Source organism: Somniosus microcephalus, chromosome 4 (assembly GCF_052327205.1).
Source record: "Somniosus microcephalus isolate GS21.2 chromosome 4, FLI_Smic_1.0, whole genome shotgun sequence".
NCBI lineage: Eukaryota > Metazoa > Chordata > Chondrichthyes > Squaliformes > Somniosidae > Somniosus > Somniosus microcephalus.
The window spans coordinates 188587132-188604895 of record NC_140990.1 but is presented as its reverse complement, the minus strand read 5'-3'; the positions used below and the strand labels follow the sequence as shown (position 1 = coordinate 188604895).

The 17764-nt window shown below is 44.5% G+C and overlaps 1 protein-coding gene across 12 annotated transcripts in view; it reads left to right on the top strand.

Moving 5' to 3' along the window:
• The window catches only part of hdac4 (histone deacetylase 4), a 553521-nt gene that overhangs the window by 205391 nt on the left and 330366 nt on the right, over nt 1-17764 (top strand). The gene's annotated exons all lie outside the window — the stretch shown is intronic.

Here is a 17764-nt window from a genome sequence, read left to right as displayed (position 1 = left end):
CTGCTGATAGCGGAACGATTCAAATTCTTCAAGAGGAATCAACACAAGAATGAAAGTAACGCTGATTACCTCACCGAATTAAGAAAGCTATCAAAACACTGCCAATTCGGGGCAGGACTAGCAGATTATATTCGAGACAAATTCGCCTGCGGTCTCCTAAGTGAAGGAACACAGAAAAGGCTGCTTCCTGAAAAAGATTTAACACTGGACAAGGCTTTCAGTATGGCTGTATCATACAAAGCAGCCGCAAGAGGAGCTGCAGAAATACAACAAAAGACACAGGACTTCGGCACCCATGAAATGACACAGGGTTTCGAGAGATGTTATCGCTGCGGCAGATCCACCCATGACCAGAGGGACTACTGGTTCAAGGACAAAGCATGCAGGCAATGTGGAAAGATTGGACACATTGCACGGGTATGCCGATCTGGACAAAATAAACCCACAGACAGGAAAAAAAAAATCAATAAAGAAAAGTACAGAAAGGTACAAATGTTGACAGACAGTAGCTCCGAAGACCAGAAGAGCGATAGCGACTCCGAAAACAAGAGACTAAGCTGTCTCAAATTACATAATGTACTTGCCAAAGATGATTACCAGACCATTTGGGTTACCCTCACGATAGCAGGGTCCCCAGTTAAAATGGAGCTAGATACAGGATCAGCTCTGACCGTAATAAATCGACGGGATTACGAGAGGCTATTTCCGCATATACCTTTAAAAGACACATCCATTATCTTGAAAACATATACGGGGCAGAAAGTATACCCCAAAGGAAAAATAAGGGTGCCTGTTGTATACAACGGCAAGGAAATACAAAAGTTGTATTTATACATTCTACAAGATGGTGGCCCACCGCTGTTAGGACGTGAATGGATCAGGAAAATACGTTTAGACTGGCACTCCATTCAGGCACTGACGGTGACCAGTACGAAAAAAAACGATGATGACGTCATACCCGAACGATTAAAAGACATCTTGGCCAATGCCAAAGAAGTATTTCCAGAGGAACTAGGAACCTTGAAAGGCATCACCGCCTCAATAAAAGTGGAAGATGCAGCAATTCCCAAGTTTTTTTAAAGCAAGACCAGTGCCATACGCAATTCGTCCAGCAGTCGAGGCAGAGCTGGAGAATTTGGAAAATGCAGGCGTATTATCCAAAATACATTGGAGCGAGTGGGCAACACCCATCGTTCCAGTCATGAAGAAAGCATTGAATAATGATGAATCTGAAGAACAGAGAAAAATTCGCATCTGTGGGGACTTCAAGGTGACTGTAAACCCGGTCCTTCACACGGTACAGTATCCTCTTCCGAGGATAGAAGATATTTTCGCCTCACTATCCGGAGGGAAACGTTTCACCAAAATTGACTTGGCACAGGCATATCTACAGATGGAGGTTGAAGAGGCCTCTAAAAAGTATCTCACGATAAATACACACAAAGGCCTGTACCAGTACAATCGACTGGTTTTCGGAGTAGCATCCGCTCCAGCTATCTGGCAAAGAGCTATGGAGCAAGTCCTCCAAGGGATTCCGGGTACTCAATGCTACCTAGACGACATCCTTGTAACAGGAGAAAACGACAACGAGCACCTTGCCAATTTGGAGCAGGTGCTCACTAGGCTGAGAGAACGGGGCCTACGAGCAAATCACCCCAAGTGTGAATTTTTCCAGAATCAAATATCATATTGTGGCCACATAATTAATAAGGAAGGGTTGCATAAGTCACCTGAAAAAATTGAAGCGGTCATAAAAGCCCCAGCACCTGAAAATGTTTCACAATTAAGGTCGTTCCTGGGATTAATAAATTACTATCATAAATTTTTACCGAACTTATCAACTCTTCTGCACCCTCTTAATGAACTGCTACAAACCGGAGTAATTTGGAAATGGAGCGAAGACTGTAAACGTGCCTTCCATAAATGCAAAGACTTAATCACATCCAAAGAAGTTTTGGCTCATTACAACCCATCACTGCCAATCAGACTGGCTTGCGATGCATCCCCTTGCGGCATAGAAGCAGTATTATCGCATATATTCCCTGATGGCTCGGAACGGCCGATAGCTTTTGCGTCACGCTCATTGAACTCAGCTGAGCGTAACTATGCCCAAATCGACAGGGAAGCACTCCGCCTGGTATGGGGAGTGAAGAAATTCAACCATTACCTACACGGACAAAAATTTACCTTGTTGACTGACCATCAACCCCTCATCTACATATTCAACCCTAAAAAGGGTGTTCCCATTATGACAGCGCAAAGGCTACAGAGGTGGTCCCTTTTTCTAGGGGCACACCAATACCACATAGAATAGAAAGGATCAAAACAGCATGGGAATGCTGACGGGTTATCGCGCCTACCGTTGCCAACGGTAGAAGAGGCACCTACAGTAGACCCAGTGGAGATGTTCCACTCAACCATAGTGGAATGTCTACCAGTAACAAATTCTGCCATTGAAAAGGAAACGAGAAATGACCCGACTCTCATGAGTCTACGATTTAACAGTGAAGGGATGGCCAGCACATGGCGAACCACTGTTGCCAGCATTCTCGCAAAGAAGAGAACAGCTGTCAGTATGCCGAGGAACCTTGATGTGTGGATCCAGAGTGGTGATTCCACCCAAACTCCAGGATAAAGTGCTAAAGGAGCTTCACGAGGGGCATCTGGGTGGAGTGAAAATGAAGAACCTAGCCAGGGCGTTTGTATGGTGGCCAGGTATCGATGGAGACATCGAAGAAATGACCAAGAGCTGCCTAGGATGCCAGAAGGTCCAAAACGCTCCACCACAAGCCCCTCTACATCCATGGGAGTGGCCCTCATCTCCCTGGCAAAGGGTACACATCGACTTTGCTGGTCCATTTATGGACTCTATGTTCTTAATCGCGGTTGATGCACACTCCAAGTGGCCGGAGGTAATAAAGATGTCCTCCACCACCACGGATAAAACCATCACAGTATTAAGGACCATATTTGCCAGGAATGGGCTGCCGGAACAGATCTGTTCTGATAATGGACCGCAATTTGTGTCCGAAGAATTCAGGAAGTTCTTAAATAAAACAATGGGGTTAAGCACTACACGTCCGCCCCATACCACCCCGCCACCAATGGATTGGCTGAAAGGTTTGTCCAGACCTTCAAGAAGGCCATGGGTAATGAAGACATAAAACTTCAGCACAAGGTGAATAACTTCTTGTTCGCATACAGGAATGCAACACATATGGTTACAAACCAAACTCCCGCCATGATCTTCAATAGAAGCCTAAGATGCCGGCTGGATTTGATCAAGCCCAACATCAGAAGGGACGTGGAGAACCGGCAATTTCAAGGCATGAATGAAAGGCCAACTAGAACCTTCCAGATAGGTCAACAAGTTTTGGCCCGGGACTACCGTACCGAGAAATGGCAGCCTGGAACTATCTGCACACGACTAGGACCGCTGCTGTATACCGTGGACATCGGAGAAAGCATAATAAGGCGCCATGCTGACCAAATCATAGTCATCCGAAAAGGGACAACCTACACCACAACTCTATACGCCTAACGATGAAGTAGAGATACCCATATCTACCTCCGATCCGGTGATACCGGAACCCGATGAACCCGACACTGGCATTCAAGCCGAATCAGCCTTGCCAAAAGAACCTACACCACCAGAAACTACTACACCACCGAGGCGTTATCCGGACCGAGTCAGGAAGCCTCCAGAGAGACTGACTTATAATTAATTAACTGCAGCAATGTGTAGATTATTTTTCTTATAACATGTAATTAATAATTACTTAAAATATTATGTACTGGTTAGCTAAAAGGGGAGGAATTGTAGTGTATGTGCCTTTAAGAGCCCCATGTGTACTGTAATGCCGGTAATGGCCACTCGGGCTATATAAGCCTGTATATTGTGTTATATCCGTTAGTTCCCCTCCAGACTTTGCTTAGTAAACACCTATCAAACCAAACTCCTGTCTTCAGTGTCTCTATCAACACACAGACACCCCCCCTCCCCTCTTCTCGTCTCCGCCCCCCCCCCCTTCCTCCCCTCCCCTCTTCCCGTCTCCGCCCCCCCCCCCCCCCCGGTCGCGCGCTCTCTTCCCCCCCGGCCGCGTTATAGCAGAGCGATAGGATGTTCACAGTTCCCCACACAATGTTGATTGAATAGAGGCCCGTTAAACTCCCTTCCCCACCTCCACGAAGCAAAACCATAAGCAATGAAAAAGCATTTGTTGAGGCATCTTGGGGCAAATTTTGAATGTCATTCATTCACCTTACAGCAAACTCTCTGTTTGTTTATCTTTACAATTGGGGAGTGTTGTCGGACTGTGTTGTCCAATACATTTGCCACATATTGTTAATTGAGAATCCAGATGTGGCTAATTTCATATTTTGATTAGTAAATAAATGAGTAATAGACACGGTCATTGAGCATGTGATCTTAATACTCCTATTCGCACAGTGCAGGCATGCGTACTTTAAGCTTTTTGTGCATTTGTTGGTAAAATGGTAAGATGAAAAGCAGTGTGCGAGTGTTTTCTGATCATTGCGAGTGCTTTGGTTACTGAATGGTAGCAGATGTTTAAGTAAAACATACAGATGTAAAATACGTTTACCTATGTTCTGTGAGTGTATATGGCGTTTTCAACTAAAATTAGCGCATGTGGCTAAAACAATGTCGCTGTAGCCACACCTGTGGCTAGTCAGCAATTTTTGATTGGACAACACCGATATAGGGAGGACCGAGAAGGAAGGAGGAAAATCAGTTTGGGGTGTGAAACATGACCAGCTGTACTCTGAACAGATACTTGCTGTTGACTGCAGATGACTAATGTCAATTTTTAGCTTCTTTCCTTGGCATACAGTGGTGAACATTTTTTGGTGTGACATTCCGTGCTGCTGCTGCATTTGTTTTGTTAGCTGTATAAATTTATTCACTGTTCGACAGGACAGCGCAGGATGCATGGGAACAAAGCTTTAAAATTCCAGTTCATTGGAACCAACAAAAAGCTGCTTTTTAAAAGTGGAATTTGTGAAGTAGTAACAATGATTTCAGCAGTGCACACTATGCAATTACCCACTTACCATATTACCTATATATCAATTAAAGCTGTGGGCTTACAGCACAGAAAACTGTCACCTGGATTTCCTTATAATTGCAGTCTGTTTTGGGGGAAAAAGTCACTTGCGAATAGGTCATTCATTTGTGTTTCTAGCTTGGTGACTAAGGCATGTTAATTCTGGGTAAGCGAGGCCTGGTTCCCTCAATACACTCTACAGGCACTTTTGGAATACCAGTGATTACAGATATGCAGGCCTCGCTCATAAAAATGACCCAACCTCCATACAGGCTACCACAGCAGAGATGCATTTTTTTGTGTGGGTGTTGCATTGTGCCATCAGAATAACCATCTACAGGAAACTTTCTGCTATCCGGCACCGACGGGACTGAGCTGGTGCCGTTAGATCAAAACTGCCATCAAAACCAGCGCTAATGTTTAAAACATACGGAGCTCAGAGCTCCGTGTGAAGCAACAAACCCTGTTGCTTAGCTACAGAGACGCTTGCAGAGCCAGGACTGGAGAAAAGAAGCAACGAAAAGAAAAAAAATGATCTGAACCGGCTCCTGAATTTTGCCGGTAGATAGAGCTTTCTGGACATTTAACCTCCCGGATAAACGAAAGTTTCCTGTACTCCTGTGGCCTGCTAAATAGATTTTGCTGGATCAGTGCATGTTTGTGTTGTGATGCAAAGTATCATGATGTACGTGTGTGATTACCTCCTCAAATTCCCAGGCCTGCCTGTTCCATGTGCAGACTTGGGGTACTTAGAAGTGTTATAAATGCAGGAGAGTTGCACAGTCTGCTCAGCTTGCCATTGCTCTCCTGAGACTTGCACTATAGATAAATGTCTTTAAAAATACAACCAACAAAAGGTATTTAATTATTGAGGCTGAATGCTTGCAATTATCTCCTTTTCAAGAAGAGGTGAATGTGCTTTATGGAAGTGATTTGTACATTTTCCTCATTTGCATTAAACTACATTTGCAGGATGTAGTGGAAAATAACTGAATTTGGATCAGGACAGCATTTAAATAAAGGTTAGATATGTACTCCTGGCAGAGCCTTGCAAATGTAGTGTCTACGCAATCAAGCTGGGCATCCAGGTTTCTTTATACAAGTATTTGGCTGAATTCATCTCCATATGTGTCTAGACCAGTTTCATATTAAGGCATATAGGTTGGGTTTTTATTTTGTTGGATCGATCATATTTTTGTAATTACTGTAAATTTAGATCCACACACTTAAAATTCTCACCACAGCCAAGTGCATTTTTTCGAGTAAAGATAATACTGTAGCTTAAACTCTTATTTACATTTTCTCCTATCCTGCTGGGGAATAGTTTCGCAGGTCACTGTGGCACACTGGTACTTTACTAATGTGACCATTCCTCATGTACGAGGCTGGATCTGATTCGTTAGATAGCTGTTTGCACATATGTGCTTCCAGCAGGATTGCTGCGAGGCAGTCAGAAGCAGGCTTATTTATTCCTGCCCTTCTCTTCCTTCCCTCACTTCAAGTACACAGTCACTGAGACTAGTTGCATATCTTATGTTTCCCTAGCTGAGGTACATTCTAGGGGCTTAAGCGGTATGGTTCAGTGACATTGTGCAATTACCCGTGGAGCCACTAGTGTAGTACTGTGGGGTGGGGGGTGGGGGGTGGGGAGAAAGGAAAGAGTGTTAAGTTTAAATCTGAACAAGATTTCCCAGCATTTTCCATTGTGAAGAAAATTAATTTTTCACAGTGGAAATCATTTTCTGAATTCCGTATTTGTATATTTATGCAGCTTGGCTCCATTCTTACATTTGGTATTCTGCCAGTCACCAAGCTGGGATCCAGGCTCCTGCTCTCATTCCCACTTGTGAAAACTTGAATGTTTTTACAGTGAATGAGCTTGGATTAAAATGTTGCACAGGGTAGCTTCTTTAGCTTCTATCAACTGTGCTGAATTGAGGGGCACAGAAGCTTTTAAATGTGTTTTTCCTTTAAAGCACTTGTCAAATGAAACTCAAAAGTTGAAAATCATTAAAAGTTAGCTTATTTGCAAACTGAACATTTACAGTTTTATGCTAATAATAATCGTTATCGAAAACCTATTTAGGTTGTAAGTCAGTTGAAACTGCACTTGCTGCCAAAACACTGCACTGAAATTCTGAAGATCCATAAAGTAATCGCAGGTAGACATTCAGATGGACACAGAACAAACAAGAACTATATTGCAGTTGAGCATTATTTTTGATGCTATAAGCATGATGTGAACTGAATTTGCTAAGTTACTGAAATCTTAAAGGACCATTTGTGCCATTTCTAACACTGTTCTACTGAGCATGATTAATAAATAAAGTCATTGTTCAGAGAACATTTTTCTGTTATCAAAAATTGACTTACTAACGTTCTTCATTTGTCCAACCTCTAAGAACCAGTAGAAACATAAAGAAGTAAACTTGCTTGATTTGCTAATACTGGTTGCTGGGTCGACTCAATTTAATTTTTTTTAAAAAAGTTTTCTTGTTTGCTGATCTGAGTGACTCCAGCAAGGGGTTAGTGTTAACTACATGAAACCAGCATCAGGAACCAGCAAAACCAATAATAACAAATCTTCTCACAGAATCTTTCGACCCCTTGTCTCAACAACAACAACAACAACAACAACAACTTGTATTTATATCGCACCTTTAACGTAGTAAAACATTCCAAGGTGCTTCACAGGAGTATTATAAAACAAAATTTGACACCGAGCCACACGAGATATTAGGGCAGATGACTAAAAGCTTGGTCAAAGAGGTAGGCTTTAAGGAGCGTCTGAAAGGAGGAAAGAGAGGTTTAGGGAGGGAATTCCAGAGCTTGGAGCCTTGGCAGCTGAAGGCACGGCCACCAAAGGTTGAGCAATTAAAATCAGGATGCTCAAGAGGCCAGAATTTGAGGAGCGCCGATATCTTAGAGGGTTGTGGGGCGGGAGGATATTGGAGATGGGGAGGAGCGAGCCATGGAGGGATTTGAAACCATGAATGAGAATTTTAAAATCGACACGTTGCTTAACAGAGCCAATGTAGGTCAACGAGCACAGGGGTGATAGGTGAACGGGACATGGCGCGAGTTAGAACACAGGCAGCAGAGTATTGGATGACATCAAGTTTACGGAGTAGAACGTGGGAGGCCAGCCAGGAGTGCGTTAGAATAGTCAAGTCTAGAGGTAACAAAGGCATGGCTGAGGGTTTCAGCAGCAAATGAGCTGGGGCGGAGTTGGGCGATGTTACGGAGGTGGAAATAGACGATCTTCGTTATGGTGAGGATATGTGGCCTGAAGCTCATTTCAGGGTCAAATATGACACCAAGATTGCGAACCGTCTGGTTCCGCCTCAGACAGATGCCAGGGAGCAATCACTCAGCTGTAATCATCGTTTATATACTTGACGATCCAAAGTATTAGAGTGATTAATTTGAATAAAACCAAAACCACCTTACACACTCATCTACAAGCACTGGCAAATCCACTGGGGCAAAAATTACAAAGTTTATTAAAAGGAATTTATACATTAGAGTCGAGATTCTAATTCAGCTAAACAGAACTTAATAATAACAAACTGGCTAGGAAGTTTCTGCCACCCTCCAATATGTTTGTTTTTCCTCTGCAACAAGATCCAGATAGTGGGTCCTTGCCACTTACTGCCTCAGAATGATTAGGGAATGGAGTTTGTGGCAGTGACTGAAGATAATGGCTTCTCGCTCTAGAAACATATCTAATTGTCTCGCACCTAATTATATTGTTACGGCCGTATTTTCCGATCGGAGGCTTCCCGCGTGCGGAGGCCTCCGATCTGGAAAAAATCTACACACGTACCTGACTGCTCCCGAGGTGCGTATAGTTCTGATCCTGGGCCTCTCCAACACCAAGTACTCGGGGCCCACGTATCCCAGGGGCGCAGGCGTTTCGCAAGCCTCTCTGGGATCATGTGGGCCATGGGGAGCCAATCAAAGAAGGGAATCTCCCTTCATACACTTCACAGATAGACCGGTCAAATATATGAATGGGGATCACCTCAAAAACACAAACATTAAATACATTTTTTTAAATCACATTTTAAAAATTAGTTGAAATTACAATAAATTTTAAATATTAAACAATTTAATTTTTTGAAAAATATTTTTTTTTACAGGGCTAAAAATAAACTTACCTTTTAAAGTATTTTAAAATGATAAATGAGTGAGAAAATATTTTAAACTTTTTTCAACTCTTATCCTGGGCCTAAGAATTCTAAGGGTTTTCTGCGGGTGGAGGGGCTCCAGAAAGCGCAACTATCCGCCCGCAGAGGCCCTTCTCCAGGGCAGGCAGCCGATCTGTCGAGCATTCTTGATGGATCGGAAATGCCGGTTTTCAGTGCATGCCTGAAACCGGCATTTCCGATGTCCCTACGGGTGGGTAGACAGCGCATACCCACCCGTAGGGATCGGAATATCCGGGCCTTTGTTTCTAAGGCCGCCTTTACTATCTTCTTCCACAATTTATTGCACAGTGGCTGAAAAGTTCTACCAACTTTCTTGCACCTAATTTTAACTTGTATTCACTTGTCCAGCATGTCAGTAATGTCTTTCTTTTTGACTAACTGCAGGTGGTTAGTTAAACTATATCCTTTTCCAGAATCCATGCGGTTTTATTTTCCATCACCAGTTTTGCCCCTTTGTATGATTCCTCGGGCATTAACTCCTTCCTGTGGTACAGTTCCTCCATCACCTTCAGGTACATTTGCCAAGTGGCCGTTATTCATGTATGATCATTGATGGTGAGTTAATGGCTATTTGACTACAGAGACCATCAGAGCTGAGCCCAGTGTTGTCTTTACGCAACATCGGCACGTGCACACCTCTGGCAGGGATCACTTAATAGTAATCCAGAACAAGCACTGTATTGATTCCATCCCCCCCCCCACAAAAAAAAAATCTGGCAATGGAGGCAAGTGGGTGGGAAAGACAGAATGCAGCACTTCTATAGCTGTTCAAGCTTGAGAGGTGTAGTGTCTTTTATCAAGTTACACCTTTCTGTGTTCTGCCAGTAGAGATCTCAAAATCGCTTCAAGGATTTTCCCTGCAAGTGATTAACTTACTGGCTTATAATTTGTGATTGCTTCTGACCACATATCCGCAGCATAACTAAGACCGCATATTTCTATCTCTGTAACATTGCCCATCTCCGCCCTTGCCTTAGTTCATCCGCTGCTGAAACCCTCATCCATGCCTTTGTTACCTCTAGACTTGACTATTCCAATGCACTCCTAGCTGGCCTCCCGCTTTCTACCCTACGTACACTTGAGGTCATCCAAAAATCGGCTGCCCATGTCCTAATTCACACCACGTCCCGTTCACCCATCATCCCTGTGCTCGCTGACCTACGTTGGCTCCCGGTTAAGCAACAGTTTTTTAAAATTCTCATCCTTGTTTTCAAATCCCTTCATGGCCTTGCCCCTCCCTATCTCTCTCTAATCTCCAGCCTCCCTCCTCCCCGCCCCCCCCCCCCCACCCCAAGATATCTGTGCTCCCCTAATTCTGCCCTCTTGAGCATCTCTAATTATAATCGCTCAACCATTGGCGGCCGTACCTTCTGTTGCCTAGGCCCTAAGCTCTGGAATTCCCTCCCTAAACCTCTCCGCCTCGCTTTCCTCCTCCTCTTTGAACGAATTTCTCCTTATGTGGCTCAGTGTCATTTTTTTGTCTCATAATACTCCTGTGAAGCGCTTTGGGACACTTTACTACGTTAAAGGTGCTATATAAATACAAGTTGTTGTGGTGGTGGTGTCTCTTTTTTTTTAATTAATAGAATTATCGCGACTGCTTTCTGATCCTCCGGAATATCTCCTACATTCAGCAAGTCTGCAAAAATTTCAGTTAAACGTCAATAATTTCAGCTCCCTCCACTTTTACTATTCATGGGTGCAAGTTGTCTAGGCCAAGGATGGGCATTTTTGTGGATTAAAATGTGGAGGAAAGTAATTGTTTACTGAAATGATTTCCTTATCAACTAAATGAAAATTTCTTGTGAAGACCAAAGATAAATAAATGAGTTTGAAACTAAAATTGAATTAGTATTTTTCAAAATTGCACAATGCTTCTCAGTAGTCTACAACTTTTGGAACAGATGTTGGAAGTTGCAACAGATGAATAAAGTCTGAGTTGTCATTCCTGCCTCAGTTTATTATTTCTTGTGTTCTTGTCAGTTGAGAAGTGAAATAACAATTAGGACATTTTTGAAACAAATTTTGGAAATAAATTGTGAAAAGACAACTCAAAAATTAAATTTTTGACTAACCTCTTTCCCTGGGACTGAAATGAGCTATGACTAAAATTTGATATAACACTTAACTAAAGCTAAAACTAAACCTGTTAAGACTAATGCAAAAAAACAGACAAAAATGTGATGTCTGGAAATTAGAATACTAAAATTAAAAATGCTATCCAGAACTAAAATAACAGCACCTAGTGTATTTTAGGAGCATCTACCTTTTTATTTGTTGTTAATTTGCATACTGTGGCACCTTTGCTGCTATCTGGGAACTCTAATATCTGACTGGGATTTAGAATAGCCCTCAACCCATGGGGAATTTGGAGCTATAGTACTGACAAAATAAACGACGAAAATTCTATTGCCAATCTTGGTACTATTTCGTATAATAAATACAGAAAATGCTGGAGAAACTCAGCAGGTCAGGCAGCATCTGTGAAGAGAAACAGTTAACGTTTCAGGTCGATGACCTTTCGTCAGAACTCGAAAAAAGAAGGAAATGGAACAGATTTTTAAGCAAGTGAAGAGGCTGGGAAAGGGGGGGGGAGGGGATGAAAGAACAAAAGGGAAGGTCTGTGATAGGTTGGAAGGCGGGAGAGATTAAGAGACATTAAGAGATATTCAAGGCAAAAGGAGATGGTAATGGAACAGGTTAAGAAACAAAGGATGGCTCTGGATGAAGTGTAAATTGTGGTGGCAGAATGAAAGACCGCTGCCATGTGGGGGAGAAGAAAAAAAGACAGACAAAAAGTGTGGATAAAATATCTCTATCGAGGTTATGATCTGAAATTGTTGAACTCTTATGTTGAGTCCGGAAGGCTGTAAAGTGCCTAATCGAAAGATGAGGTGCTGTTCCTCAAGCTTACGCTGAGCTTCCGTGGAACAATGCAAGAGGTCGAGGACGGTGAGGTCTGAGTGGAAATGGGGCAGTGAATTAAAATGACAGGCGACCGGAAGCTCGAGGTCCCCGTTACGGACTGAACGGAGGTGTTCCACAAAGTGGTCACCCAATCTGCGTTTGGTCTCCCCAATGTAGAGGAGACCACATCGTGAGCAGCGAATACAGTATACTAAATTGCGAGAAGTACAAGTAAATTGCTGTTTCACCTGGAAGGGGTGTTTTGGGCCCTGGACAGTGGGAAGGGGGGAGGTATAAGGGCATGTGTTGCATCTCCCCTTATAGAGTAGTAATAATGGGGAATTTCAACTATCCTAATATAGACTGGGATTGTAATAGTGTTAAGGGCAGAGAAGAGGAAGAATTTCTGAAGTGTGTTCAGGAGAACTTTCTTGATCAGTATATTTCTGGCCTGATGAGGGAGGAGGCATTGCTGGATCTGGTTCTGGGAATGAGGTAGGGCAAGTGTCAGTAGGTGAATATTTAGGGAACAGTGATCATAATATCATAAGGTTTAGATTAGCTATGGAAAAGGACAGGGAGCAATCTAGAGTAAAAATGTTTAACTGGGGGAAGGCCAATTTCAGTGGGATGAGAACAGATCTGGCCTGGGTAAACAAGAATCCAAGATTGGCGGGCAAAACTGTAATGGAACAATGGGCTGCCTTTAAAGCGGAAATGGTTTGGGTACAGTCGAGGTACATTGCCATGAGGGAGAAAGGTAGTGCAACTGAAATCGGAGCTCCCTGGATGACGAAACAGATAGAGAATATGATGAAGTAGAAAAAGAGCTCGTATGACAGATGTCAGGTTGCAAATGCTATATATCAGGCTATATATAGAAAGGTCAGAACAGAAGTGAAAAAGAAAATAAGAGGGGCAAAGAGAAGATACGAGAAGAGAATGGCAGCCAACATAAAAGTCTTCTATAGGCATATAAATAGTAAAAGGGTAGTAAGAGGAGGGGTGGGCCGATTAGGGACCAAAAAGGAGACCTATGCATGGAGGCAGAGGGTATAGCTGAGGTACTAAATGAGTACTTTGCATCTGTATTCACCAAGGAAGAGGATACTGCCATAGACATTGTGAAGGAGGAGGTAGTAGTGAAGGAGGAGGTAGTAGAGTCACTTGAGAGGATAAAAATTGATGAGGTATTACAAAGGCTGGCTGTACTTAAAGTAGATAAATCACCAGGAGCGGATGGGATGCATCCTAGGATGCTGAGGGAATTGAGGGCGGAAATCACGGAGGTACTGGCCACAAAAGTCCAATCCTACATAGATTTGGGAGTGATGCCAGAGGACTGGTTACGCCGTTGTTCAAAAAAGGGTGTAAAGATAAACCCAGCAACTACAGGCCAGTCAGTTTAACCTCGGTAGTGGGGAAGCTTTTAGAAACAGTAATCCGAGACAAAATTAAGTGTCACTTGGATAGCGGTGGATTAATTAAGGAAAGCCAGCATGGATTTGTTAAATGCAAATCGTGTTTAACCAACTTTATCGAGTTTTTTGATGAGGTAACAGAGGGTTGATGAGGGTAATGCGGTTGACGTCGTGTATACGGATTTCCAAAAGGCATTTGACAAAGTGCCACATAATAGGCTTGCCAGCAAAATTGAAGCCCTTGGAATAAAAGGGACAGTGGCAGCCTGAATACGAAATTGGCTAAGTGACAGGAAACAGAGAGTAGTGATCGGTTGTTTTTCAGACTGGAGGAAGGTATACAGTAGTGTTTCCCAGGGGTCGGTTCTAGGACCCCTGCTTTTCTTGATATATGTTAATGACTTGGATGTGGGTGTACAGGGCACAATTTCAAAATTTGCAGATGACACAAAACTTGGAAGTATAGTGAACAGTGAGGAGGAGAGTGAAAGACTTCAGGAAGACATAGACAGGCTGGTGAAATCATCAGACACGTGGCAGATGAAATTTAATGCAGGAAAATGTGAAGTGATGCATTTTGGTAGAAAGAATGAGGAGAGGCCATGTGCTGCCTTTCTTTAGGAATTTGTTAATTTTCCAGTTAATTCAGGGGTTTGAGTAATTTGGGTCGATTTCCATTGTGTGCCGCCACCTAGTGGATATTTGGTACCTAGCAACTGCAGTAAAGCGCAGTAAAGTAAACTACTGTATATCTCAGACCTGCAGCCACACATGGTCTGGGAAGTTATATTCTTGTCATGCTCCAGCCTTGGACACTATTTGTCTGTAAGTACTTGAGAATGTTATAGATGATTAGTGTACACTATATTTTGCAGAAAATGTTTAGTTTGTAACTTTCCTCTGTAAGCAACTTACACAGCTAGCCGTGAAGTGCTCGCTCTCTGTCTAGCTGGTTAACTTGTAGCTGTATTTTGATGCACTATGTACAGGGCTAATTTAAAGAGAATGCCTTCCGTTTGCTAAATGTATATTCACAGTAAGCTGTGTTTCCACGTGTTTTGGTAAGTTACATGCCAAATGTACTGTGTTGCTCAGGCGTACCTAAATTTGTGTATGCATATCAGTTATGTGCTTGTATACTAATGTGTGCTTCCATTTCTGTATTGTATTTCAGTTTCACAATAAGAATCTTTCAGTAAAGTTTACAAGAAAAGTCAAGCCTTGTGATTTTTATGGGAAGATATCAAGTTGTTAGCTACCTGTCTAGCTCTGCATAGGAACTCGCTGCAAGGGCAGAATAGGCCATGTAAACTAAATGGTACAATCCTGAAGGGGGCACATGAATGAGAGACCTGGGGATATGTGTGCATAAATTGGTGAATGTGGCAGGGCAGGTTAAGAAAGCAGTTAAAAAGGCTTACGGGATCCTGGGTATAGAGTACAAAAGTGGAAATTATGATGAACCTGTATAAAACACTGGTTCGGCCCCAACTGGAGTACTGTGTCCAATTCTGGACACCGCACTTTAGGAAGGATGTGAAGGCCTTACAGAGGGTGCAGAAATTATTTATGGGAATGATTCCAGGAATGAGAAACATCAGTTACGTTGATAGACTGGAGAAGCTGGGGCTGTTCTCCTTAGAACAGAGAAGGTTGAGAGGAGATTTGATAGAGGTGTTCAAAATCATGAGGGGTCTGGACAGGGTAGATAGGGAGAAACTGTTCCCATTGGCAGAAGGGCCAAGAACAAGAGGACACAGATTTAAGGTGATTGACAAAAGAACCAAATGTGACATGAGAGAGAACTTTTTTACACAACGAGTGGTTAGGATCTAGAATGCACTGCCTGAAAGAGTGGTGGAGGCAGACTCAATCTTATCTTTCAAAAGGGAGTTGGATAAGTATCTGAAGGAGAAAAATTGCAGGGTTACGGGGAAAGGGCAGGGGAGTGGGACTAGCTGAGAGTTGGCACTGGCTCGACGTGGCGAATGGCTGCCTTCCGTACTGTAACCATTCTATGAAATATAACTTTCAGGAGGAATTGGGAAAGAAGAGAGCAGGGGTGGCTGTGGTAAACCACTGTTAACCCTGTACAAGTCCAGGCATGTCTCAGCCCCTGGCTCCACCCCTAAGCCTGGGTATAAAGGTGACTCACCACCCTTCCCCCGGGAGCTCTTAGGATGGATTCACTAGCAGAGGCATGCTCTAGTTCTTAGTCAATAAAAGCCTACTTCATTTAAGTCCATCTCGTAGTCTTTGGTATTGTTGATAGCGCATCAATTTTATTGACTAATTTTCAACATGGAGCAAATCTTGAAGCCGGAACGTTTAGACCTGGATCCTCAAGCAGCAGATGCAGCCAATAACTTTGAACACTGGCTGAGCTGTTTCGAAGCCTTCCTGGAGGCCTCCAGCACTACTGTCACTACAGATGACGCGAAACGGCTTGTCTTGAACTCACGGGTGAGCCACCGAGTCTACTCGATCATCCGAGACGCCACTACTTACGCGGCCGCCATCGCGACGCTAAAGGAACAATACGTGAGGCCTGTTAACGAGGTCTACGCCAGACACCTCCTGGGTACCTGAAAACAGCGCCCCGGAAAATCGGGCGCTGAATATTTACTGGCACTGAGAGTCCTCGGCCGGGACTGTAATTGCAAAGCGGTGACGGCCAAGGAATGCACGGAAGACCTGATCCGAGACGCCTACGTAGCCGGCATCAGGTCCAACTATACTCGGCAGAGGCTGCTGGAACAGAGGGGGCTCGACCTGCAGAAGACGGTGGCCCTCGCTAACTCGGTAGACGTGGCCCTCCAGAACATGGACGCCTACCCCTCTGACCGGATGGCCACGTGGATGCCACGGGAGCAGCCATCTTGGGACCCGGTAAGGCCACAAGCCGCCAGCAGCCCAACTACAGCTGCAATGACCAGAGGCCAGAAATGCTACTTCTGCGGCCAGGCCAAGCACCCCAGACAGCAATGCCCAGCAAAGGACGCGACCCGCTCCAAATGCGGCAAGAAAGGCCACTACGCGAGAGTGTGCAAGGCGAAATCGACCCCCAATTCCAGCAGCGCCACGTGTGAACCGTACAGGCCGCCATTTTGGACCCCGCCAACCACTTGTGAGCCGTGCGGGCCGCCATTTTGGACACCATCAGCCGAGGGGGAGCCGCCATCTTGGACACCATCTCGGGACCAGGCCCTCGGCGCGGGCAAATACTACAGCGACCCACCGACCTCGACGATGGCCTCCATCACCCTGGACCAATCTAGGCCCCACCAACTAGCCAGGTCCATGATGAACGTAAAAGTAAATGGCCATGCCACAAATTGCCTGTTCGACTGCGGAAGCACGGAGAGCTTCATCCACCCCGACACGGTGCGACGCTACTCCCTATCGGTTATGCGCACACGCCACCAGGTCTTTATGGCCTCAAAGTCCCATACGGTGGACGTCGGCGGCTACTGTGTAGCGACTCTGACAGTGAACGGCATGGAGTACAGAGAGTTTAAATTCCTCGTCCTGCCACAGCTCTGCGCTCCCGTACTGCTAGGATTAGACTTCCAGTGCCATCTGGAGAGCGTCACGATGGCACATGGCGGGCCCCTGCCCCCACTTACAGTCTGCAGCCAGCAGAATTTAAACACGGCGCCGCGCAAAGTATGCAGCCTGTCCACCCTGAAGGTCAAACCCCCCCCCCCCCCGTTGTTCGCTAACCTCGCCAAAGACTGCAAGCCAATTGCTACTAAAAGCAGGCGGTACAGTGCCGGGGATAGGAGCTTTATTAAATCAGAAGTACAAAGACTCCTGAGGGAAGGGATTATCGAGGGCAGCACCAGCCCATGGCGAGCCCAAGTGGTGGTAGTAAAGACCGGCGAAAAACAGCGCCTGGTTATTGATTACAGCCAGACGATCAATCGATACACGCAATTAGACGCATACCCACTTCCCCGCATATCTGACATGGTCAACCAGATAGCACAATATCGGGTATTCTCGACGATTGATCTGAAGTCGGCATACCACCAGCTCCCCATCAAGCCTGAGGACCGCCAGTACACAGCCTTCGAGGCTGACGGTCGCCTCTACCACTTCCTCCGAGTCCCCTTCGGTGTCACCAACGGGGTCTCGGTCTTCCAAAGGGAGATGGACC